The sequence below is a fragment of the Poecile atricapillus genome, chromosome Z (assembly GCF_030490865.1).
Source record: "Poecile atricapillus isolate bPoeAtr1 chromosome Z, bPoeAtr1.hap1, whole genome shotgun sequence".
Taxonomy (NCBI): domain Eukaryota; kingdom Metazoa; phylum Chordata; class Aves; order Passeriformes; family Paridae; genus Poecile; species Poecile atricapillus.
In genome coordinates this window covers 81,109,640-81,137,348 of record NC_081289.1, presented here as the reverse complement: position 1 = coordinate 81,137,348, position 27,709 = coordinate 81,109,640, and the positions used below count along the sequence as shown (strand labels likewise).

The window sequence follows — 27,709 nt, the reverse complement described above, 5'->3', positions numbered from 1 at the left end:
TCAGTCGTTTGGTTTTATCACGTGTGCTGTTCCTATTTCCAGTACCTTAATTTATCATAAAAATAATACTCTGTGTCTTTACAAACTCCCCTGCTCCTCCCAAAGGATCACAAAAGTTGGCTATCAGCATAAAAATTAAAGAAGTACGTGCAAGATCCAGTTTTGCTCACAAATCACTGCATGTGCTTAATCTGGATTCAAACTCACAGTGCAGTCCTTTCAGTCCACTTGTAAAAGCAACTGAACCTATTAAAAAAAATAAAGCCCTGTCCACACACAGCGTGCTCTCAATGCCGCATTTCTGCGGGTAAATCTGACACGACACCGTCTCTGGCAGCCGCCCGTGGCCGGGACCTGCTCGAGAAGGCGAGCGGGCCGGGATCCGCCGCGGGGAAAGCGGCGCTGCGCCGGAGCCGCTCCCCGTGTGGCGGGACGTGGAGCGGAAAGAGTTGGGAAAGTTGGGCTGTTCAGCAGGAGCAGGGCTCGGGAGGGGAAGCCCAGCCAAGGTGCGAGGGGCTGGGCAGGAGGTCTCGGGAGGGCGGGGGCAAGTGCCGCAGGACAGCAGCCCTACCGCGCTCCGGAGGCGGCGCAGGGGTCGGCGGCCTCTGGGCTGCGCCGGCGGCCGTGGGCCGGCTGCCCCCTCTCGGCGCTCGCCCCTCCCCGCGCGAGGCGAAGCCACTCCGGAGGTGCCGCCTCGGGGCTGCCGGGGATGCAACGCGCGGGGACGTTCCGAAGCCTGGGCTCCGCAGGTTCCCGGGAGCGGGCCAACTCGGTCACTGCCCCGCAGCGGGCCCTGACCGGCCGCTCTGACCGGCGCAGATGCGCTGCCGCGGGCGCTGCGCGCCTCCCAGGTCCGCACCCTTCCTGCCTTCCCTCCGCAGGCTGTGGAACCTCGCCCGGAGGGGGAAAACACGCACCGGCTCGCCGCCTTGTCTTCGCTTTGTATAATAAAGGATGTCATTAGGTTTGCGTGTGGCATATGCCATTACCCCCACCGTAAAACTAAAATTAGCAAAATGTCAGGAATGGAAAGATTGATTCACCCAAGATGCAATTATCATTTAAAAAGTGCTTGATTGAGGTGCTGATGCTCGGTGATTTATTCTGCATACCATATACATAATTAAAGTAGTGTAGTGGAGCAATTTATCAATCTAGTTTAGACTAGAGGGGCAAGGAGCTGCTGCCGCTGCTGCTGCTGCTCTGTGTTTGTTTTATTAAAACGCTTTCGGGATCTGATCCCGCCCCCTTTTTGCAAGAGTGAAACTGATTATTTCTCCAGCTCGGGAGGAGAGAGTCATTCGTTTGGGATTGTGGGAGAGGTAGAGAAATAGAGACACGGAGAAAGAGAAGAAAAGGGAGGAAGAGAGAAGCAGAAAAGGACACCTCATCAGACGTGTAGTTTGAATCCCTTTCTCGCCTCCCCCTTCCCCTCCGCGATGTTACAAAGGCTGTGAGCTATTCGCCTTTTCCCATTCGCCTGCTGTCCCTTCCTTCCTGGACGATCTCAGGACGAGTCCGGTTACTTTTAATCCGACCAGCAGCTCAGCCACTTTCTCCTCCTCCACGCTGCACACACGCGCATCACACACACACACACACCCCAGGCATCTTCTGGCTGCTTATTGGATTGACTTTGAAGGTTGTGTGTGTGATTCAAGGCGGCTGCATGTTGAACCAGGTGGTGAATATTTAAGACTGGAAGAAGTAAAGGGATTTTTTCTTTTTCCTATGAAAGGAAAATATCTGAAGGACTAGTCTGATCAGCCAAACAGCCAACTGTTCACAGTGTAAGTACATGTGAAATTCAGCGTCGGAATAAGATATAGTGGGCATGGTACAAAAACCCTAGGTACATTTCCTATCGCGTTTGAAGAATGTATCAGTCATTTTATGAGAACGGGGATTGAGGTTGCTTGCAGAGTTTTAGTGTGTGACTGTGCAGCTGCTTAAAAGTAACTTGTTAAACAAGTAACAGTTAAATCTCTGTCTAGTAAATTATTTCGGACTTGTCTCTATTAGTGTCGTAAGTGTTAAAACTTTGATGAAGTTAGTTTACATAATTTATGTGCTTGATATTATGAAGTACTGGAAGCCTATTTGATTTAGATGGCTCTTAGTGGATTTAAAAGCAATGACCTTGCAGTGCTGGCACTTTGATTTTTCAGACTAAGGAAACAATCTAATTTCAGTTAAATGCTCTTAAACTTTGTTGTATCACAGGCTCTTCTGTCTTGAGTTTAGGTAGTGCATGCTTGCAAGTGTTCAACTTTGTGCATCTTTCATCCAATTACTTACATTTGAGATGGAAAGATCCCTTGCAGTTATGTGGGAACTTAAATAATGGTCTGCATACTGCTTTTGGAACAGCATGCTTTGGTCTTTACACAATACTTTGAGTAACTTTTAAATTTTTTAACACAAAGGAGTACAGCTAATCAGGATTACAGAGGTAGCTGGTGTAATTGCAGTACAATCACTTACAGGCTAAAATAAAGTTCAATGTAAAAGAAAGACTTATAAGATTATTGTTGCATTATGTAATTATAATACTTATTATTTCCCATAAAACTTAGTGTGACCTTCTGTCAGCCTGAAAAACAGAACAAGTATAAAAAACAAGCTAATAATACCATCTCAATAATAATACTAATATTACTACTACTAATAATAATAAGAAATGCAACACGATGCTATACAAAACTTAATGAATCATTGTGGGTGTCTAAGCACTGTCTTTTACAGAAGAGTTCTATTTTCTTTATTGTAATGATTATTATTTAATAAAATAACTATAAATAACTACATTCTTAAATAAATACTGTAATGCACGATTTAAGACTAAAGGTTTAAGGTAATTAAACAGAGGAAGGCACTTCACCAGTACTTTGCTGGTGATTAGAAAAGAATAGCCTTGACACAACATTTTTCTTGCATATATCTGACAATCACCTTAATGGCAAATGTCCTAGTTTCATATCTTTACTTTAAAATAAGTATAAGATGAATGATAAATTATTTTAGAAGCAACTTCTTATTTAAAAGACTAGATTTGTTTCATTGGCACTTTCCTGCCTATTGTGTTTGAAGAGTAAAGATGTTTATATGGAGTATAATAACTAATCCCTAGAGGCTTGGCAGGGCATGGAAATATTACCACCTGTGAATCAGTACTCCAGCATCTCTGTATTGTTTATATATTAATTTTCAGTTCAAATGATAAGTCACATGGTTTCTCTGAGGATTTGTTATTTTATGAACTGTGTTTATTACAGGATTCCAAGTACCTTACTTTAAGTTCAAAACCCGCAAAACTTTCTTTATTAGTTTTCTTAAAATATCCATTATATTATTCTTTCTGTATTAATGAGTACATAATTCATAATGAGCCTACACTAAAATATCTGCCCACACTTATGTCCTTTTTGGAAGTAATAGAAAGATTTCTTGAAGAACAACTTAAGAAAATGGCCCTTAACTCCAGGTGTCTATATTCCTGGTTGTACATATACTTTATTTGCAAAACTTGTTGTTCGTATATATTTATATTATATATATTTATACTAATATGCTCTACATAGTATGAGAAGATAGTTCTGGGATCTGAACATGGGAAGAAGGTTCTTTCATGCAAGGAGTTCTTACACAACTAGTCCCGCTGGCAATGCTGAGACTACCTGTGTGAAAATGAGCAAGTCACAGGGATAACCATTCACAGGATCAGGACCCAGAGACTAAACCTCTTGCCTGTCCCAAAGGACAGAGATGTAAAGGATGCCGCATTCAATGTCCTATAAAAGAATGCAGAGATCAGATACTGTCTGCATCCTCCTAAGATTATTTGACCAAGAAAAAAAAGAAATTTGAGTTTAAGAGCCTTATTAAAATTTGTACTAAATGATGAACAGTGTGGGAGATTGAGTCTTTCACAGTTATGTTCCTAAGCTTCTAGTTTTGGACCATAATAAGAAAATTATTTGAATACTCTCTTACTGTGAATTTTCTTCCAATATTGGATCCAGGACTTTTTTTTCCTTTTTTTAAACATTTGATTTATCTGCAACATGTATATTCAAAACCAGAGATACCTTTCTTAAATGGTTCTTTTTTAAAAAACACCTATAGTGAGAAATGAATCTTCCTGAAGCTTTTCACAAAAGTTTGCTTAAGAAATATTTCGGTAACTCATTATTCAATAGATTAAAGTAATTAATTATATAGAAATTTAGGAACTGAGCAGGGGTTGTGAATAGAATACTTTGACCAACTTAATTTCTTTCAATTTTACTTTTCTCTACAACAGGTTACTTTATTGTTCACCAAAATAGTTTAGTTCATCATTAGAGACAGCTGAACTTATTTCTGCATTTCATTAAGGAAGAAGTCATTAAGGTTCTTGAAAGAAAAAAAATGCTTGGTGTTTGATATATTAGGGTCCATTTTTACCTGTTTGATATAATTATTCTAAATTGTATGATAATTTTTCCAAAAATCAAGGTGTATCAGGTTTTTTTTTTAAATACTAATGATGGAGATGAATCTACATAAGCTGTTATGGAATTTCAAAGAGTTTATAGTCCTTGCTTCAGCATCCTGAATAATAACCAAAACACATATATTTGTTATGCATTTTAATTTTTTAAATTTTGCTATTTCATATCAGCAGAGAGATTTTTCTGTAAGGATTCATTTAGACTCTGTAATAACTTAGGTACAAAATATTTTAAAATTTTATATTTCATTCTGAAAGCTAGAAAATGTCAAGCTTAACAGCAGAGTTAGAATTCTGATATTTGAAAAGCATGAGAATACAATTTTGGAACCTGGTTCAGAAGCAAAATGGATTCAGAAGAACTTTGGTCAGCAAACACTGATGGTGCAAGTGAAAAATTGAAAAACTGATTTTTATAAACTATTTTTAGAAGTGATTACTTGAGTCCTTTGACCAGCGTTAAGGTAATTTTCTTAGAACTGATGATCAGTGATACATGTGGACAGGTGATTAAAAGCTGGTGTCTTCAGTCCTTCACTTTAATGTCACTGTCTCATTGACTGCAGTGCAGTAGAGGCTGTCTATTCACTGAGGTCTGTCATCTTTAGGAAATCAGACCAGCTTAAAGGGACGATTCACAAAACCAACAGTGACAACAAAGTCTTATGTGCCTTACAAAAGAAGGATTAGGAGTTCACATGTCATTTTGATCGGGCAGTGATAAAAGCTGATTGCTGCAGCATAGCAAGACACACTTCAGTTTCAAGTAATTTTTGTATGGGACAACTATAATTCTGTTGCCTAGTCATTATTAAATGCAAATTGAAGCAAGGAAAACTCAGTTTTGACTTTACTGGATTTGTATGACTTTATAGTGAAAGTACAGCCACTTGTAGCATTGTTACACAAATTTTATAAAAAACTTTTTAATACATCACTTTGAGGAAATACAATTAAAATGTGGTAGATTATTGTTCTGGTATATTTTTAAAAATATATTTGTCTAGATATTATCCTGTAATCACAATTAAAATATGTTAGAAGTGCCTAGGCTCTAAAAAATGCCTAGAACTATTCTAAATTCACTGCACTTAACCATATTAAGAGTTTACAAGCAGAGGAGAGTGACGAAAATGTGTCAGGGCTTTGAAGATTTATCAAAAATTATACAACAGAACAATATTATTTTATTCTATTTTAAAATGTAATGCGTTGTAAAACTATTATTTGTGTTGCATGTGTGTAGTCTGATTTGAAAATAGCAAAGAAATTAGGAGTTGTCCCTATATTATTAAATATGTAATTTATCAGTGGCAATAGTGTTTTTCCTATTTGCATAATTTAGTTATAACATACAGCCTTTAACATTTACAAGTCTGAAAGTAGAAAGCTGATAACTTCTATGATAATTTCATACACTATTTCAAAAGAACTTTTTTTACCCAACTGATGCCTCCTAGTGTTTCACATAATAAAACACTAATGAGTCAACCATAAATGTAAACATTGTTCTTTCATTTTCTTCATCTTATGTGGTACATAATATTTATGTATTTAATTTTGTATGTGTTATTTTAATCAGACAGGAAACTCACGTAAATTCAGATGTCTCATTTTAATGGATACTGAAGGTGCATTTCTATTTTCTTTCACATAGCTTTGCCAGCTGTGTTTTGAAAAGTTTAAGTTATATAAAGTACATTTTCTTTTTCTCCTTTTGTTTCTTATGTGCATTATAGAGATTTCTCAACAATGTATCATTAGGCTCCAACAGGAATTTTAAAAAATTTGCTAGCATGATGCTTTGAAAAGTAATCCCTCAAAATAGGCAATAAATGCAGTTATAGAATGGTTTGATATATCCTAAGGGGCCTCACAGCCAAATAAGATGAAAAACACTGGTCTGCGACATGCTCGCTCACTACAGTCCTCAAAGAATAGTTAACACATTTTGTAGCTGCTCCTGATTATTTTACTGTTGTATGAACAAGAAAACTGTATTAAGACAGTTTTCAAATTCACAAGATGTGGATCTTACTCTTTTAGTCGTATGGATGGATGATCAGCACTTCTGAAAAAGAGTTCAAGTACATAAGTTGTTGAGATGGAGTTTGAAGTGGTGGACTGTGTCCCTTTCTTACAAGTGCAGTCTGATCATATAACTCCTGAATGCCTAAAAAACCCCATTTCTTTCTGTCATACAACAGTAGAATTTTTTACCTTTTATTTTATGGAATGGTTTAATTTTCAAAAAGTTGTCTAACATCAGTGTGAGAAAACAAAACCTCTGGGCTCAGCTGTGTATTGGATCTGTCAGGTATGCTCTTTTAATGATAAAGAAGCAGCCAAGACTGAGAATACCTTACACAATTAAAGCCACAGTTTTATGTAAAATATGAGATCAGTTTAGTAAAAACTGAACTTGAAATAAAGCCTGTTATTCTAAGACTTTTAAGAAAAACAGTTAAATTCCTTGACACTTATTCTATTCAAGAAGTTTTAAAGAGAAATAAAGTCAGTTTGTAATTAAAAATCAAAGTTTAAGAATTAATATGAATAACAAAAATTTGTGTTTTCTTCTCAAGGTACATGTGATAAATTAAGGGGCCTATGTACAGAAAAATTCTGACTGAATGCAGAGAGTTAAATCTATATATGCAAATCTCGGTCATGGGAATTAGTACTTGATTTTAGAACATTTTAAAAATGCATATTTTAGGATTGTGTTTTGCCATCAACCCCGTTAATATAACATTTTTCTCCTAGTAGTTTTAAAGGGCAAAGAGAACTTTTTGAGATCAGTTATTTATTTAACCCAAGAAACATCACATAGAAGCCTATCCTTTAAACTTCCTTGAATCTTGAAAGTGTTTCAAATTATGCAAACAACACCTGTTATTCTGCCAGGAAGCTAACATGCTATTGATAGAATTTTCTGATATAGTTACATTGCAACTTACATTGTGAAGAGAAAGAAAATGTGGAAGAAAAATAGAGGGAAGCATAGCAAAAAAGCATTTTTGTGTCATTTCAAGTGTAGCACTTATACTCTGAAATACTGCCAAACAGAACCCCACCCAGCATTTTTTACTTTTTGTTTGTTTATTTTTTAAACAACTAAATACATTTAGATTGCAGAGATATGTCCTAGGAAAGCCTACACTTGTGTTATCTGACTTAGAACAAGTTCTGGACGAATTGTCACAGAATTATTTTAGTACTGTATGGAATACACTGGCACAATATGGATTCAGTAATCACACCAGTAAAGTCCGATAGACTATGCCCCATTTGTAATCCCCTGAGCAGGTGTTTTAGTCGTCACCTGCTCCAGCAGGGTAGATGTACTTATTTCTGCCTTCTGGCACCTTCCCCGATATTGGAAGCCAGCAAGAGTTCGAGTGAAGAGAGCTCCAGAGATCTTGGGCAGTACAGCTGGTCCTGGAAGTCAGTCAGTATCTGCTTCCTTCATTTAAGCTAACCATAAGGCAGTCCACAGATTAAGGACAAAATTGAACAGATGGCATAAAGCTTCTCTGCTTCCTTTTCCCAGGTTATAAAGCTGATATGAAACTTAGATTCAAATCTAACAAGTCTTATCTTACTCTTATTTCTTCAGTTGTATAATTGATTAAAAGAAGTTTATCATAAACATTATTAACCAAATACCAGTGCAGAAATTCACCTTAAATATTACCATCTCTTGTTTCTCATGCTGTAATCTCAAGGTGTAAGTGAACTGAAGTAGAAACAACATCATTTGTTTTCTTTTATAGATATAGGATACATGCCACTTGTGGAAACCATGCTCAGTTAAGTTTCACTATTTACTTTTAAGTTGTCAATCAATAGCTGTTAGCAAAGTATGTACAAAGGGCAAGGATGGGAGTCTTGTGAAATTGTTTATAAAACACATCAGCACAAGTCCACAAAGTGCAAAACACTATCCACGTGGAACATTAATTTTAGTAATACAAGAAACTACCACAGAAGCATGTGCTATTTATGTGATTTTGAATAAAATTCTTCCCTCTAGTGAAAAAAAAAAAAATTGATATGACATTATATTTGAAATAATAATGTATTTTTTTAACCATTGGTTAAAAATGGTTTATCTGGATTATCAGAGAAATTATTTAATGTTTCAGAACATATTCACCCTGAAGGAAGCTTGACTGCAGCATTTTTCATTTAAAAATACAATTTGGACTTCTCAATAAATACTGTTTTAAATAATTTAATTGGAGTTGGGTGGAAAAGCTGTCCCTAAAGTTGGGGGCTAGGAGGAGAGGACATTGTAAACAGGATGCTGAGGTTCTGTGACCATCCTATAATGCTGGCCCTATAATGTGTCCCCTTCAGCTGGCATTTTAGCCTCAGAATTTTACTGCCAATTCCCTTTTGATCGCCATATCCCATGGGAATGCCTAGGCAACTACTATAAAAAATGTTAATAGTCTGGGGATATTCTGTGAAACCAGCAGGAGACAGTATGTTCTCTAGACTTAGCCTCAGGGCTGCTTTATGTTTGTCCATCTGTGTCCTGAATGTGTTTCTGCTTATACTGAGTATGATAAGTGGGAGAACAGCAATAGAGGAGGAAGGCTTTTAAGGAGGTTAAGAAGAATGTGGATATGGTCTATTTGGTAATATAGGATACAATGGAGGAGAGTGGACAATACATGTTAGTCAAACATAAAACCTCAATCCTGGAGGATTTTTTTGTTAAAAATTTCTGTTGAAGTGTATGTAATTAATCTTAGTGTGAATAATCTTTAATTGTTGCAGACATGGGGCAGTGGTCTCAATGAATGTTGGTTGAAATATGTTGTAAAGCTGTAAGAAATTATGTTTGGAGCAGTATTTGATGAGAACCTGTTTTGCCGACAGAATCTTGGAGATATCGTTGGTTTTCCCTTCATGTTGTTTATAAGATGGAGACACGAATCGATATAGCAGATGAATGAGAAAAAAATCTATGTTACGACCCCAGTGCAATCTATCAAATGAGTGAATTTGCATACTTACTAAGTTTCTTCATGACACATTTTTTTATTTCAGAATACTGAGGCAGAAAATGCATCCATGCTGTGGCATACAAAATGTTTAACTTCTTCCAAAATGCACATAAGCAAGTTTTAGAAATTATGACCATAAATGTTGATAAGAGCCTATGAACTGGTATGGTCATTTAAAACTAAAACAAATTTCATTCATGTTCTTGAATATACACATTTTAAAAACTATAACCTGGGCTAGTACTCTTAGCTATATGATGTGTAGTCAACAATTGGAAATAATATAAACTTACATTCAAAATGTGCATCTAGTGGAAAACAGTTTTCCAGTTTACTTTTAAAGCATGATTAAATTATTTCCAAGCTACCTAATTGAAGCAAACTTCCCATAATTATAGCTGTATCCTTGGTAGGTAGAAATCTGCATATCTTCCCAGGGAAAACTATAGGATATGATGTTTCTATTTTATTGTTAGTATTGCCATGAAAAAGATTATGCATAGGATAGAAAGAGAAGAATGTTCTTCTATATTTCCTGTAATATTGGCATACAAGCTGGATAATATTTTTCTTGGTTTTCCAATAGATGTTATTGACAAAGCAAAATGAAAATCTGTTTTCAATACATTTCACAGTACTTAAATCCTCATCAAGAACCTTGCATTTAGTTCAGTTATGCTTTCAGTAGGTAGTGTCACAGGCTTAGTATTACACTCAGTGGTGACCTGCAAAATATTCGTCTAGAAAGTATCCTTAGTGCTTTCTATCTTTTCTGGAATTTCATGTTTTCAAAATTTTCATAGGGGTTGATACAGGGGTGTTAGGCATAATGCAAATCATTATGGCAGATAAAAAGCAAGCAACAGAAAAATTGCTACTTTTGCATCACATTTTTAATGCCATTAGGGTTATTTCCCCATGTTTCTAACCATGTAGTAATACACATAGCTGAAGGCACAAGGATTTCTCCGTGGAGGCAGGGTGTGTTTTTTATTTAACATTTTTGGTTAATGAATGACAGTAAGAAGTAATATCTCATGCAACAAAGAGGCATGACAAAAAAAGAAGGACATTCTCCTCTGTTTTTAGGAGCAGTACTTTTCTGGTATCTGGACAAATGGTGATTTTCTTGAGCTGCTTTCAGACATTACAAGTCTCTAAAAATCACCACCGTAAAACAGTAGCACTCTGTTCAAGGACATTTTTATATACATGGTTACAAGTAAACCTGTCATGAGACCATCTCTTCTTTGACTACTCCAACAGGACACTGAGTAACACTTCTACAGATTTCTGATAAAAATTCTGAGAATAGTCGGGAAGAAAGTATTTGTTCGCTCCTTTTGCTTTACTGTTTTCCAGATGTGATCAGAAAGAGGAAGTTATTCCACTAATGTATCAGAAGATTGCACTATGAATTAAATACCGTTCTAAAAATACAGCTCCCATGTTTGATAAATTCAAAATACAATGTGGATATATCAAAAAGGCCTCTTTAAAATCACAAGGAATCTAACGATATATAGTTTTTTGTGATTCTGATGAGGATAATTTGTGAAAGAAAGAATCATCAGCGGTCTATTTTCATACGTTAGTCTACATCCTATTCTTATATGCAGAATAGTTAAACAAATACCCACTATTACATCTGTTTGCAAAGACCACTTTGAATATATCATGATCTAAACTAGATATCTAAAACTAAAATATAGGCTTTCTACCGAAAAGTGAACATACGGCACATTTGCTTTCTAAGTGTTCTCCAAATTTGGAACAAGTTCCTTGAATGTTATAATTGCCAGCACCAAGTGCTACCCATCATTTTCAATTTCCAAGGAGACCAGGGAAGAGAATCCTTCAATATTAATTCTAAAAACCTAAAAATATTGGGAGGATTTTAAAAACGTATGTTTATCCTTAACGTATAATTCAGTAATCATCACCTCCCAAGAGACACATGAACTTTATTTGAGGCAACAGATGCAAGGTAAAAGAATTGCAAGTGAAGGGCAGAAGCTGAAAAACAGTCTAATACATGGAGTATAAGAAAAGGGACTCAGAACCCCCAAAGGTGAATTTTAAATGGAGCTGCTAATTTTTTTTTTTTTGGTGCAAGTCTGTTACGAAATGCCTGAGTGGAATGAAATTATCAGTTTTACTTAGGTCTTAAATTTGTGCTGGTATGTACTCAAAAAATTAGAAAGGACTGTGGGCAACATCTAAAAAGGGCAATTTAAGTTTTACTTTGCTGTGTCCTGTTGTCTACTGGAATCCATATCCCCAGGTTAAATCCACAAATTCTTTGTGAATACTGGTTTAATTTTTATGGCAAAAATTCAATAATTGAGAAACCTGATTGGAAAGACTTCCTAGAGCAGGTAATGGTAAATTCTGTCTTCCATTGGTTATAGAATATTCTGGGAGAAAATTACTCTCAGTTTCCAAATGTGAGGCCATTACATTTTCATATAGGTAATGAAATTGACACTGGATGAAGGACTATAACTGAGTCATGTTTTGTTTGGAATGCCATAGTTCCTTACCTATTGAGTTAATCTCTTACTCTCTTTTATCTCTCTTACAAAAATTGCAAGCTTTTCTATGTTTCTAATCTGTAAAACTAGTTTAAACTATTTTAAACAACCGGTTCTCTGCCATCTTTGCCATTGCATTGTACAAAAAGTTTGATTTTACTTTGTAGAATACAATGTATAAAAAAAATTATTTTGATTTTTATCTTTATAATTGCAAGTGCATTCATCTAAACACATAAAACTAGATTATAAATACCTGTGACAGTCTTTCACAATTTTTAGTGACCTCATTCTTTCATTTGAGTTTGCATTTAAACAGATACATACCATGCCTAATGAAGCTCTGAAATATAGGATAGGAATTAGAAACCTGAAGAGGTGTTTGAATATGAGGACACTGAGCATGCTGTGAGTAATAAATTGATTATGGGTTGGCCAAGACAGGAAGTACAGCTCCAGGGTGTGATAAATCTCTCAATCTACCTAAGAGAGTTTAATAAATCTATTTGAGAAAAAGTAGTTAAAAAATAACCATTTTTTGCATGTTCTCTCTCATCTTCACACACAGAGTTTGGGTGGTCCTTTAGGAAAGACCTTGTGGCCTGGCACGCATGACTCTTCATCCAGTTTCTTGTACAGTTAATGTGCCTGTTGAATATGTGGGTATGAGTCAAAAGTTGATCTCCTGACCACATTATTATGCTTGAATTAATGAAGAGTAGCAACCGTCCTTAAAAAGTTGTGCTTATATTCTGTCCTGACTAGTATTTATCCAAGAGCTTGTAGCTGCTAAGTAATAAAAACATGCTGGTTTTCCTTTTCTTTTACTATAATTTGGAAGTTGTGATCTCAGAAATATGAAATATGAACTTACAGCCAAATATAATACTGTATTTAAGAGTATTTAAGATACAAATAAATATTTGACACTATGTCCTTTGCTCATGCATTCTATTACAACTTCACTGACTTGATGACCTACTAAAAACTGCTTTATATACAGAAGTCATGCTGATAATTAACATCCACTACTTTTTCTCAGTTCCACTCTGACTCTTTTTCCAGACTCATTAGAAACAAAGGTACCATTTGAATAGAACATTTCAAAAGAAGATCTTCATATCTTCTCTTCCGGACCACCTTGGGAAGAATGTATAAAGATCTACCACTTCTTTGGTCAAAGAACATCATAAGCAGACTTCAGCAGTTTTCTAAGTCCCTCTTGGGTATTAAAAGGTGTACATGTGTGCTTGCCATTCATACATCCTGAAATGAGATTAAATACATTTTATGTTTCCTAGAGCTGTTCTCAAATTAGGAGAGTATACCTCAGCTTCTGTTTGCTAGATGTAAAGATCTCTATGGGTTTTATAAGGTCCAAATCATTCAATTTTTCTAATGTGATTCTGAAGTACTTTCAGAGTACCAAATAATCACTGTGGATGGAATATATACAGGCTGAGACTGCTGGCCTCATGAGACTTCCAGATGCTCCAGATTGCTTGAGGTGCTCAGACGATTAGGTGTTGTATGAATCTTTACTCAGCTGGCAGTCCAGTTTTGTTCCTGATGTATAAGACAAAAACAGTGTGTAAAACATCAGAGCAAAATTCAGAAGGGTTTGTATGTCCTTGTTACTGGAACACCATTTTCTTAAAAAGGGAGGGAGGGAGGGAGGGAGGGGGGGAGGGAGGGAGAGAGGAAGGGAGGGAAGGGAGGAAGCAGCGAGCTTATTTGGTCTACCTTCAAGTATTTGGTCTATCTTCAATTAACCAAAAGGGAAACAATGTAAATTACTTTACAGCTGAAATAAAATATTTTACAGACTCATCATAATTTCTGAATTCTCTCCTGAGAATAAACATGCAGTTCTGGTGCCATGATGAGTCAATATCTGGAGAGTGATTTTTTACTATTACTGAAGATCAGGTTCTCCTTTTATATGAGAATACATAGTTACCACGATTTGTAGTGGCAGTTATGTACTGACAGCTGTAACTCATGATTCTTTTTAGAGCCATCTTGGGTTCTCAATCCATATATTCAAATGAAACTTGAGAAGATGCAAGCTGCAATAGCAAAACTGACTCAATCACCATTTATGCTAATTCAGCTTGTCAGACGCCCTAGTCCTGTAATTCTAGAGTACTAGCGGATTATTTGTTTACTATTGATTTTAGGTATAATGCCACTTTTGTCTGAGAGCATCACTAAGCAGAGGAAGGATATTCTAGCATCTGTGATAGCAGCTTGGATTTGGGCAGTGAGGAATTAACTCTTCCAGAACTTCTTTCAGATGACTATGAGGAGTTTTCTTTGCTTGTGCATCAATTCCTGTGATAGATTGGATGCACAGGCAAAGCAAAAGTTATTGTAAAGCTAGTGCTTTAAATCCATGACAATTCCCTGTCTGTAGAATAAGATGGTATTTCTCTGAGGCAATGTCTGTGTGACCAGGCACTGCAGTAACAGTGTCCATATGAGTACCACAGGGAGTAAACAAGGCAAGGTAGACTATAAATATGTAGTGGCTTTTAGAGAGTTACAGTCTAAAGCAATGCAGCAGACTCTTAGATAACTTCACTTTTGCTAGAAATCCATTTAAATTAAAGTTTAGAGCTTTCTGCTTCTTTCTGTCCGTTTTTCTTCTTCTTCTTTAGTAGTTGTGCCAAGGTATCCATGTGTGTTTCTTCCACTGTCATCTGGCTCATTCCCAGCAGATGCACACAATCTGTTTTGCTGTCATTGACAGGGCTCAGTTTATGAAAAAAATGTGGCTGAATATGCTGCTGTAGTCACTCATACAGGATTTTCTTTTCTAAGTAACTGAGAAGAAATTAATTATTTTTATTTTTTTTATGTATTGTTGAATCAGAGGGTTTTATCCAGGCTACTTCGCATTGGGTTAAAGTGTGCCTATTTTAAACAGCGTGTTTGTTTAATAGCTTTCTTCTTTAATTCCTACTCTGTAAAATTAAAATTTGCCAATAATATGTATATAGAAATCACCACAGAATATTGACAGACCTCAGTTTCAAGTGATGGCAGTAATTCTGGCCATTCTGGAATACATGTAGTATTAGTAACTATTTTAGAAAATATTACAGTGTTTCTTTTAAATTTTATAGCATAACTACAAATTTTCCAATTTATAAATAATCCTGATTATCCAAAGACATGCACTCGTAAGTACCCTGAATATATGTGAATTATACAAAAGGATTTTGTACAAGGGGATGTGTTCCTTCTCATGCAAAGTTCTAGTCAGTAATAGGCTGAGCAGAAACAAATCAAAAATGAAATCTTTTACTTCATTGCCTACAGAAAAAAAGGTTTAAAATATTAAACCTTAATATTATCACTTATTGTGATATTGTGGTAACAGGTCCTAACATAGATTAGGGCCTATTGTGAATGATGCTTTGCAAACCCGCATTAATGAGCAGCCCCAGCTTTGGCCTTAACAGCATGAACAAACAGGATAATAAAAAAGGTAGATAGAATGAAATGAAGATTTTTTTACTATTATGAATGTCTTGCCCTTCTTCTCAGTGTTCAATAGGAAGACTTTGTGTAAGTAATTTAACTTTATGGAAGATATCTAAACAGAAAAATACTGTTTATTAGGTGATGGGGTGTTCTCACTGCCTTCACCAAGGAAAAAAATAATCAACAGCTCAAATTTTGTGTTCCTTTTTTACTGCTTTCTACCTCTATCCCAATAAAAGCAGGGATGACAACAGCAATTTACAGCCTAAGCCCTTAAAAAAACAGTATTAAATAGGTATGTGCAATCTACCTGTTTATTAAAAAACAGAATTTTTTTTATGAGCTGATATTGCCCTGTAATTCTTTTATTTTGATCCAAATTTTCTCTTTTAATTGTACTTTGCTAGGATGGGTTGATGGCTCTGGTTTCTTTTATTTTTTTATTCGACAGCTAAGACAAAAAAATCTGCAACATCTAGAATCTCTATTAATTCCCCAAACTGAAAACTAATTTAGTGAGCCTAGTGTTTAGTCTGGCTTTAAAATAGCTGTATATATACATTAACATAAATTAAGTATATTTTTAAAAAATTTATCTGTATTTTTGGGATGTATTTTATTTGGAGAAATGCCTCACATTTCTCTCATACTCACAACTCTGAATTCACATTATTGTCCCTCACACAGTTCAGATTTTGTATCATTGTTAGATTATTATGTTAAAAAGGCTATCTGGAAATATGACAATGTGGTAGGCTGACATGTTTACTAGGCTTGTGGTTTTTTCTGTGTAATTGTTTCTTATGATCATGTATATATATTTATACATATGTATGTGTACATATATATGTGTATATGTGCTTTTTATAAAAATATATATGGTTTTTTGAGCTGTGATTGCATGCTGCTGAGTGTGCCTTAAATTGTAAATAAAACTGTCAAAATGTCTCTTCACAGTTAGACCTCATAAAAATGATCCGTCCATAAACATGTGGTGTTCTTTCTCCATATACATACAGTTAGTATATAAAATGAAAGTCTTTTTTCAATTGTTCTATACTTAAGCCCCTCTGTATTATGGGTTAGAAATACAATATTTTTAATGGGTTCTTTGTATGTACTTTCATATATGTTGGCACATTTTGGTACCAAAAAATAAATGAAAGAATACCAAAGATAATTTCTCTTGATTTTTACAGACAGGTTGAATTAAAAGGTGACTGTAACCCCTGTTTTTCATTATAATATTTTTAATTCATTTGTATGTTTTTTGAGGGGAGTATTTTTGTATTTTGGGGAGGTCTATTACAAGCTAGACCTTCAAGTTTTCTGGAAATAATTTCAACTTTTTAATTAGTCCTAAAAGTACTTCACGATGGGATTTGTAATGTGGGCATTTCTAGGAGACAAATAGAATCAGTGTATCAGTTATTACATATAATGTGAAAGCCAGACAGAGAAAATAGGGTCCTCGTATGATTTCTTTTACAATCTCTATGCTGTGATTGCTAGGCTCAGTTGAAATCCAGAAATATTGTTACAACTTAGCTATTACCCTTTCAAGATAAAAATTACAACACACTTATTAGTTGTTTGGGCAGCCAGAAGTGAAAGGGATAATTTAATACATTTCAAAGAGACTAAAACTTATATCCTGATATTGTGAATTGATACTTCTCCCAAGTGTCAGGACAGATGGCAAATATCAAATGAAAGACTATAGAATGTAACATTTTCTCATTATATCACCTGTGAACCTTGATTTTTTTTTAAAAAGCATTATGTTTTAAATTTAAGCATATTGATTATGCTTCCTTTGTTAAAAACAAAAATGAAAAACAAAATTTCCCCCCAGAAATCTATAAAAAAGAAAACCAAAACCAAAAATAAACCTATAAAATGCACATCAGCTTAGCATAGTAATATATTGCTTTTAGATCTAAATGCTAAACACCACAATCTCAAAATCATTTGCCTGGTATCTCATGATCCTACTTGGAGTCTGATATGGTTAAAAAAATGAAATTTATACACATCCTGACTGGAAAAATTATATGATAAATTCCAAAGCTGAAGACTTACTATATAGAACTCTATTCTGAATGCTAAGCAGTTTCAGATTCTGTTTCAGACACCAGTATTGACCTCAGCTGTAGATACTTAAGAAGTCAGAAGATACGAAGTAAAGAGGGTGTTTCAGGTGGTTTTTTTTTCATTTTACATAGGTCATAACTTCCCATGAAATAACAAAGAAAGAAACAAATAAACAAAAATCATAAGAGAACTGATCAAATGATTGGCAGAAAAGCAATAGGAGAGAGCTGCTTTTTCACAGGTGCTACAGATTTAATTCACATAAAATAGAGTACTTAATTTTGTATTCTATTTATTTTCATCACTACTGAATAGGACTACTATTTTCTGTCTCCCAGTAATGTTTCAAGAATAAAAATTGATACTTAAGTGAGAGTGTGCAGACACCTGTGTATCTTCAGATAAACCAATATATGGAATAGGTCAGTAAATCCTGTATATATTTCCATCTTACACTTCAACAGTAACATAAATAACTTGAAGATATTGTTAAAGGTATCAGTTGTATGTATGATTACACACTGGAAAATTAAGATATAATTAATATTATAAGATTACATTTTCTTGCTGTTAAGGAATTAGAACTGTTGGGGCTTTTTCCCATGAAAATACTTGCCAGTAGCATGTTTCCAATGGGAGAATCACCCTCTCTAGTTGACTGAAGCAGATTTTTTCCTTGTATCAGGCTAGATGTGGACTTTTCATGAGCAGAAACAACCTATTTTTGTGATGTGAGCTTGCCTCAAAAATGTATTATTCATAGAGCACAGTTTTTCGCCAGTAATGATAGCTTGAGCTAGTACTGCCCCTGGTGAAAGCACTGTTTGTATGAGGAATTTTTTTCTTTATAAAAATACACATATCCTTTTTTCAATCCGTTTACCTCCAGATGCAGGACAAACACATTACTCAAGAAAAAATTATACTTATCCCCAGTCTAAGAGAGAAGGGGACTGTCTGTATGGAGACAGAGCTGACCACTGACTCTTCCACAGTGCACAGAATTGCTGTGGTGTAGAGTCATGCTATACCTGCATATATATCTCAGAAGTAGTGTGAATCTATGCAGAGCAAGAGATACCTTACAAATGATTAATTTTGAATCCCATCACAATATTCAACATAAAAAACATATGTACTAAATCAATTATTTGGTCAATTCAGTTATGGCCCCTGTTTTTGTTATAACCTGTCACAGGCAAAAATAGAGACAGTACTTTAATTATAAATTCATCATTTTGAAGAAAAACTGTAATTTTGAATGTACTTTTTTGCATTTTTCAGAAAATTTAAGCATGTTGACAGTGTTAATATGGCTGAGGACAATGCAGATCTTTGATAGTAACACAAATTTTCTTATACTGAGCTTAATTGACAAAGCTATTAATACCATTTTAATTTTTTTTTTAAATTGGCAGTGTCATTAAGCTTTCAAATACACTGTCTCCATAACTCTTCCAGTTTTTAATTTATGTTATCTTAAAAAATAAGAATGGACAGATAGCTTTGTCTTTTTGAAGGTCTTATAATTCCACTTTAGTTCATTTGAAAACTTAAGTGTGAAAATATGAAATGTAAGTAGGTGAAAATATAACATATAATATACCTTTCTGATGGTGTAAATTATATTGTGTAGAAAATATACATTTGATGTGATAGAATGAAACCTCTCTTCAGTATGTTGTTAGAAATAGCAACTGCCAGAAATAGAAATTGCAATCCATTGTATAGCTACTTTCTTTATATTCCTATGACAAGCCAGCAGTAAGATATTCTGAATATCTCTGATTCTGAAAAAAAATTCAAGCCGAGAAAGCTCTTATTCAAATGCTCAGTTGAATAATTTGCAACCCAGTTGAAGTCAGGCCTGTACCAGAACCACTGGGTAATTCAAGAAAGATCCTGACATTTTGTTGAACGAGAAGAGCCAGGGAATTTCTGGAGATGAGAGAAGAAACAGTGCATTATCAGAAGGTAAAACAGATGTCTAAGGAACATGTAATCTCTTGTCAACAGGAACACTTTCAAATCTCCAATATTTCCTTAATTTTTATCATGTTTATCTATATAGCCATGCAAGGCAGAGTTTCTCTTCTCTTGAGCACAGAGCACACTTCCTGTAAGCAAAAGTTGGGTTATGGACAGAAACATTCTATATTTTAAATAATAACGTAGTAGTAGTAGTAGTAGTAGTAGTAGTAGTAGTAGTAGTAGTAGTAGTACTACTACTACTACTACTACTACTAATAATAATAATAATAATAATAATAATACGTTAATTTTAATTTTTTTTTTTTAAAAAAAAGAGCTGAAACAGCAAGTTTGTATGATTGAAAATATTTTTTTGCACTACAGCTTTCAGTCAGAACTTCTGTACACAGTAGCTTCTCAGAAAGCCAAGAAACTGTAGCTATTTCAGCATTATATTGAGCTAATATTTTCCTTCCCTAAATACCCACTGTTACATAATAACACTGAAAAATAGTCAACTTGTTTATACAAACTTATCTGAGAAATCTCTTCCTTTAAGTAGTAAGGCCTGGTGACTGTGGAAGGTCTTTTTCTGAGTGAGCAGAGTTGTCTGGTTTTGGTTTCATTGCCTATCTTGCTTAATAAAAAATAGCTATAAGCAGATTTGTACAGTTTCTATTCTAAATTGAAGTGCAAGAAGACATTCTATGAAAGCCACTTCTCTTAAAACTAACTAAAACTAGACTAGTGGTACAGGCTTAGTTGCACAAGGAAACTTGTGTTACTATCTCCTTAAGCTGCATCTTCCATTTACCGAAGCCTTGCTAGCACAAGAGAAACTCTTTTCCATATCAGAATATTCACCAAAAATGTTCTATTTTCTGGCATCTTTAAGTGTGAAATTTTCACACAGCACATTACAGAAAACTCAAGATTTTAAAACCTCAGTCCAGGAAGTTTCTTCCTGTCTGCATGAAGCCATGAGAAAGAATAACGTACCTGTTATGAAAGCGTAATTTTGTAGCTTGTACATGCACAAAGCTGTTCTAAATGATGTTTCAGGGACACAGTAATCTGAGTATATTATGTGGCTGTGTTAAGATAAAGGACCAAATTTTTAGTAGAAGACCTGAATTCTTTTCCCATCTGTTTCTGTAGACCTGCTGTGTAACTCCAAATATTCCATTTGAAAATTTCTACTTTTGTTGTAAAGCTTCACCAGTGTCCATAGGTCATAAGTTAAAAGGAGGGAAAGAAAATTTTATTATATACATTATTTTATAATCAGTGTACTATTTTCAGAAGCTTCTGAAAAAATAACACTTGTCATTTGAGAGCTGCAGCTGTTAGTCTGTTGAGACATAGAGGGGACGGGGCAGATATTGAATTATTCATGAAGGCTATTGCTATAGTTGACAGAAGTTCATCAGCTAATTCCCCCACTCCATTATGAACTTTCTTTCAAATTCAGTCAGGCTACAGGAGTACAAGCTGTTACTTTTAATAATCACGCTACTAGAAGTTTCATAAACTGTGTATCTCACATAAGCTTTCTCTTTTAAGAAACTTATTTACTGTTCATTGGGGGCTGATAAGTGCTTAATTTTTAATACTTTTAATACTAGTTTTAATACTTTTATTACTAATAATTCATGGATAATGTGAATAGTCTGACACGCTTTCAAAATGTAACTTCTACAAAAATGTTTTAAAAATGCATGTAATCGCTTTTTTTTATCTTAATTAAGTTTGATGATCCAAACTCCCTGACATTTTAATTTATATGCATATTTAAGTTTTTTGTGATTTACTAACACAAGAAGGTTTTGTGTGCTGTTACTTATAACATATTTTTCAGTTGATAGGTCAATTCAACATGTGTAAATGCAAGAAAATCTTAGTTTGTCCAAGCATAAGGAAGTCAAGTACTTTATATTCCAAATGCTAATTCTCTTACTTGCATGGGGGATCTGAAGTAGATGATCTCCAGAGGCCCTTTCCAACCTTAAGTATTCAGGGATTCTGGAAGAAGCCAACAATTTTGTGGTTCAGGCTGTCAGAGTAATGATAAAATGCCGACATTCAAGGTTAGTTTGGCAGACCCCAAAATCATGTCATGAAGTGAGTGCTCATGGTGGTATTGCAGGAATGTTAAATATCAAAGACTTTGTCCCAGTTTGACAAGGAGCTGGGTGATTCGCACAAGGGATTCCACCAATGTAGCTCTTCTTTTCACACGGGCAGTATCGTCAGCTATCTCTGCTTTGGCCACAGCTAAAGCACAAGTCTTACCATCATGTACATGTTTTCTTTAGGAGATTTCTATCTCTTTTTACACATCTGATTTGGGGATTGGAGAGCAGTAGGAAATTGTAGCAAAAATTTCTTATCCAGTTCATCCCCCTCTCCTCTGTTGAGATTTCTACAGTGAATGAGATTGAAAAATGTCTTTTCAGTGGTGTGCTTGATGCAGACAGTGCCCTTATTTATCCTGTGATGACCTAATAGCAGCAGCAGTACATGCTCTTTTGATGGAGAGGATTATTGTAATTCCCTCCTAGAAAGGCTTCCAGCAGCTCAGCTCTGTCACTTGCAGCCTGTTCAGAATGCAGTGACACACTCCCATCCTGTCTTGAGCAAGTACAATCCTCTGCCTTGTACTCATTTACTTATCTGCTATGAAGTAGCTGCTTGATTTTAAAGTTTGCTGTCTTAGTTTTGAAATCCTTAATGGTTCAGATACTGGCTATTTTCAAAAACTCCTCCACAAATATCATCTTGACAGATATCACCACCCCCACAGCACATTTTAGGAATCTCAGCATCACATCTTAGGTTGGAAAGTTATGTCCTTTGCCGTAATAGGCCTTCAGGTAAGGAACTCCCCCAGGAAACCTGTCTTGAACCATATATCCTTATCAGAAAACATTAAAATTAAAGATACATTCTTGGCTATTTTTTTAAAAATCTGTTTATTATTGTTCAGTGTAATTTCAATTAGGATTATATTTATTCCATTTCCTCTCAGTAATTCTTGGAGTTGTTCTGTCAAATTTCCTTTTTCCCTTATTTCCCTTCAAATTTTATTTCTACCTAAGCATACTACCGATGTAGTTATGGATAGTGACTTCCTAATAGCATTTCATGTTTCATGTCAAGAGCGTGAACTTCTTTGTATTAACTTGAACAGTATGTCAACATAATTGCTTACTAAATAATACATGGGCTGTTTTTATATTTATTATTTCTAAAACTTGTGTTTTAATGTTTATTCCTCTTCCTTACAAGGAATTATCCCTTTCTTCTTCCTATTATGCATTGTAAGTCACTAGGCTTCAGCTGTACAAAGCTCTTCAAAGGAATCTTCTTGTCTGCTTGTCTTGCTGTCCATCTTGTTACTTCAATTATTGTTCTTGTAATTATGGTGAGATGTTTACAGCTGTGTTAGTATGATGTTTAATTCTCCTCATTGATGATAAAGTAATAAGGCTAGATGCCAAATGTTAATGGCTTCAGTGAGGTCAAATGTGTTTGCACTTGTGGGCATTCATGAAGTACTTTGTACAAGACATAATCTATTTTCTTTTGTTCCATGTCTCAAATTCCAGTCTAATAATTTATAACCTACCTGAATTGAGTTGTAGAATGTGTTGGGACACTTTTTACAAAGTTGCTCTAAATACTGTTCCATGCACTGATAGTAACTCCTTTCACTTGAATACAGTATTTAGATGCACCAAATCCTCTCAAGATGCACTTGATCCATCAGAGGTTTATTACCTGCATGAAAGATTTGGTTTTTTATCCCTCACACACTCATTGATTTCAGATTCTCATTGGCTTGCTTGACTCATCTGGATACAGTAACAGCATCTGTGATTTTATTCATATTAACCATTATATATGTAATTAATCTCACGTACAAGAAGAGTTCTGCAGCCCTCAGAAAACTATTCAAGTGCTTCAAATTAGGCATAGACATTTATGCTTCTAGGTTTGGGGCTACAAGCCATAGCAGTACTGCAAAGACTTCAGCTTTTGTTCAGGTTTACTACTTTTGGATGTTGTACCAATGTCACAATTATTTTCATCATGTAAAATGCTGCCCCACTAAGACTTCACCTAACTGTTTGATGCGATGGTGTCTTCTTAAATTATTTTAAAGCCTTTGAATTTTACACTATCTCTTGGGTGCACGTTATTTAAATAATACAATTTAAATGATCATAATTCAGAATGTTTTCTAGCCTGGATTATTACAAAATGAAAGCTAGTCTGAAGTGGGAGAAAATAGTTGTTCGTGGGTGCTTTCTTCTTTTTACATCAAATTTTACAAATTAATTCTTTTCAGGAAAAAAAAAAAAAAGGAAGTGGAGAAAGTTGACATGCATACCTGAAGTTAATTTCATTACATTTAGATCTTCCTAAATTTTACTTCAGTGCAAAGTCTGTAAGATTAGCAAATTGATGACTTCTTAAACATTTTTTTTTATCTTGTTCTTTTTGGTAGTCTTCCAATGGATTACACTCAGTGTCAATGCCAAGGAACCTTTTAGCCCAAACAATTATTGAAACAATCTTAAAGTATTACATATTATTAAGCTGGGAATCTACAAATCCTCATTACTAGATAGTCTTCAGGGTAACTTAAGCCTTTAACCACAATCTCAACAGAATGTGGTGTTTTTAATAGCATTGGTTCCTATGAGCAAATTTTATTGTGGCATCATGGAATACCATGCATTCTTTTGCTTATGATTTATTCTCCCTAGACACAAAATGGTAAAAGAGATGTGTTAATCTATTTTTATGCAAAGTACAGAAATAGCTCTGTTACAGTCCAGGGCTTGAATAATCAGTATTAACATACTACTAGCTCTTAATCATGTTATACCTGATGCTCACAGTTAGAATATTGATCAACTACTGGGAAAGCTATACAGCACATTCTACAGATCATTGCTAAATATTATATTCTCTTGTTTTAGTGTTCCTCAAAACACTGCTGAAAATCAAAAGTGTAAAATTACTACATTCAGTGATAGATTATGTGCTTCTGTGCTCATTGCAACTTTGTTCTAGGAGAAGAATCACACTGTGATGACTCAAACTATACTTAATTAAAACATTTTATATTATTTTTCCCTCTTGTTTGGATAGTTAGGTCACTTTTCTGGGATTTTTTTCCCTATATAGGTATGAATTTATACAACTAAGAAAGAAGTGTGTCAGAATGCAAAATTAATCTCAAGATAGAAAGAAACTGTTACTTATTACCTGCTTTTCAGCATGCAGTTAGAAACAGGCTGTCAGGCAGTACAGAAAGGAGAAAAAGACAGCTTATCTTGTTTGTCTGGCACTTACCAGTCTGTGGCTGATAACCCAGGCTGACTCTGACCTTGGCAGCATTGCACAAATAATCTTTATGAGAGGATGAATTCTAAGAATTTCTCTAATGTATTAGACACAAAAAAGCTATTCCTTTAATAAACTAATATATGTGTTATTTTTCTTCATATCTTGAATAAATGTATTTGGACTAGCATCTGCCCAGGACTTTAAATTCTCCATTTCTCATTTGATCTCAGTCTTCACTGTAGTACTTGATGAAGTGCATAAATGAAGGTTACTTCTGAAGTCTTTTTCTCCATTAATTTTCAGATTGTGTTGCTTAGTGGTCTAAAGCTGGAATATTGTATTATAATTAACAGTGTGGCATCAGGGACATATTTTTAGTCTATTTAAGATGAACTAAAATAATGAACTTTCCCCCTTTATCAAAGGAAATGCACTACTACAAACAGCAAAGGTAGGATAAAGGAAGGGGTGCCATGAGTATTGCCATGAGTTCAGATACTAAGATGGAAGACACCAGAAAAGTCAAATTACTGAATAAATTAGAGCTGTTTGATTTCCTAAAGTTCTATGTGTTTGATTCTAATTGAATTGATTCTAATCTTTTCAGGACATTGCATATAATGTTCATTTAAATAATGTTCATTTAAGCAAAATATGAGAAAGGAACACCATTCGTTCACCTGACTGTGAAAGCCGAGCTAACCGTGATGAAATGTTAACGCTTAAAACAGGACAAAATATTATGAAATCTATCTAAACCAAAAAGCAAAGGATGCCTTCTTCAGCTGCATTACAATTTGTATGGCAGAACAATGATCCTGTATGGAATTTCACCAGGATGTTAGGTATATTGATGCCTTAAGTTTTAGTTTTTATATTTTTCAGACTCTGTGCTGCCTAGGTGTGTAGTTTTCAGCTTCATATTAAGTGCCAGTGAGCTCTCTTCACAGAGTAGGTAGACAAAACAATTCCTTTTCCAGCTGGACACCAAGGACAATCATTGCAAGCTGCAGGCCCAAAAGCATAAACAATGTTGGACTGAAGAGAGAAAACAAGGAGGATGGGACTTCATAACCTGAAGCTGTCCATAACTGGACAATTAACCCCACTATGCAAATGGACCAAAACTTATAAGAATGTGAGACCTTGTGACCAGTCATCCATTTTGTGATAATTTTGGGTCCATCTTGGGTGTAGCCCTGGCCAGGCTCTTGTCCTGCCCAAGGTGTGCCCTTTAATGCCTTTCAATAAATACCTACTTTATTCTTAACTCTGTCTAGCCTCTGTTCTAAGTCATCTTTCTCAAGGCATCAATATGAAAATCACTATAGAATTAATTTGGTATCTTTAACATTCCTAGGGATCAGGATCTTTGTTTTAACTCATTAGTAACATATTCTTTTCTGTTAGCATAGTGCCTTTAAAACATCATTGGTGGAAATGTCTTTATTACCTGTACAGGTTTGGAGTCTTATGACTTGAGGCCCATTATTTAACCTGTTATTCTTTGTACTATAGGAAGATACTGTCCCTGGCCTAAGGAATTAGAAAAATATAAATCTGACCCTGATTGACCCTGATTAGTTTTTGAGAATCAACAGGATCACAGCACATACTGGTTTGACTGTAAGAACTTGGGGAAGTGATTTTTACATTAATCAGGTGTGCATACACCATACAGCTTAAGAGTATTTGACACCCCTTTGACTGAGGCTGACAAGTCTTAAAAGATGAACATGTAATCTCACCCTCTTACAAGGCAACATAGCATGGTTCTGACTTAAGGTTTAGGAAACAAGCAATTTCTACTCTCCTGTATGCATATCTGTCTTGATCCAGAACACGCTTTGTCCTTGTCAGGTGCAAAGACTGCTTAATTTGGAAAGTGTCCTTCTAGTGTTCCAGGTAGAGTGAGACTCTCTTCTTGCTTCTCTTCTGTTTTTTTGTCAAATAAGCCCAGCTGAGCAGAGTGAGCTTTAGATCCATATAAAACCAGCCTACCATGGACATGACACTATACATCATGATCAGTGTATTTTTGACTGATGAAGGAAAATGGCTTAACTAAATTTGCAAAAGAATGCACATTGTCATGTTTCCATGCTTTTTTAGCAGACAGGTTACTGTATAATAAGAATGACAAGTACCAGTCTGTACACACCTGAATTCACACCATAAATTCTTGCATATATCTTGTCAGTGGTTATTACTACAGAATCATGCAGCAGAAAAATTTCCAGAAACAACCTCATGCAGATTTGCTGCAAGCTCTATTTATCCCTGCAAGAGGTTTCTGCAGGAGCCACAGACTTACTAATGCATGGCTCTCCTCTGAAAAACTGGTCTGTGAGCTGGAACAAATTATCAGGGAATCTAACATCAAAGGTTAACAGACAACAAACAAAAAAAAATACAAAATCAAAGACTATAACCTGAAAAAACAGCCCCAAAACCACACTAAACTTATAACCCAGAAAAAGAAAAAAATGGCAACCGAGCTTCTTACACTGGAAATAAATCAGCTAGTTGTTGTCCCAGGGTGCTGGTGTTGAAAAGTAAATCCATGAGCTGGTATGGGAAAATGTTGATGATTAAAATAACATGATAGTATCCAAATTATCCCAGTAATTTGATCTCAAAATTCTCAGTTATTTAGGAAATTTAACAGCAAAAGCTGTAATTGTTGAAGGTCCTATTGACCTTTTACTATGCTTGAACACATTCAAAGTATTTTATTATTTTTCATGCAAAAT

General features: G+C 35.1%; 1 protein-coding gene across 9 annotated transcripts in view; it reads left to right on the top strand.

Annotated features, from left to right (window-relative positions):
* Positions 1–27,709, top strand: part of MEF2C (myocyte enhancer factor 2C) — a 134,037-nt gene that overhangs the window by 12,254 nt on the left and 94,074 nt on the right. The window contains exon 3 of one of the 9 annotated variants that reach the window (XM_058864444.1): positions 1,739–1,790. The exons of 7 other annotated variants lie outside the window; for them this stretch is intronic. The gene's annotated coding sequence lies outside the window, so the exon portion shown is untranslated. Of the gene's footprint in view, positions 1–1,738; positions 1,791–11,628; positions 11,691–27,709 lie in introns of those variants that run through there. One more of the 9 variants, XM_058864447.1, reaches the window with a different exon arrangement.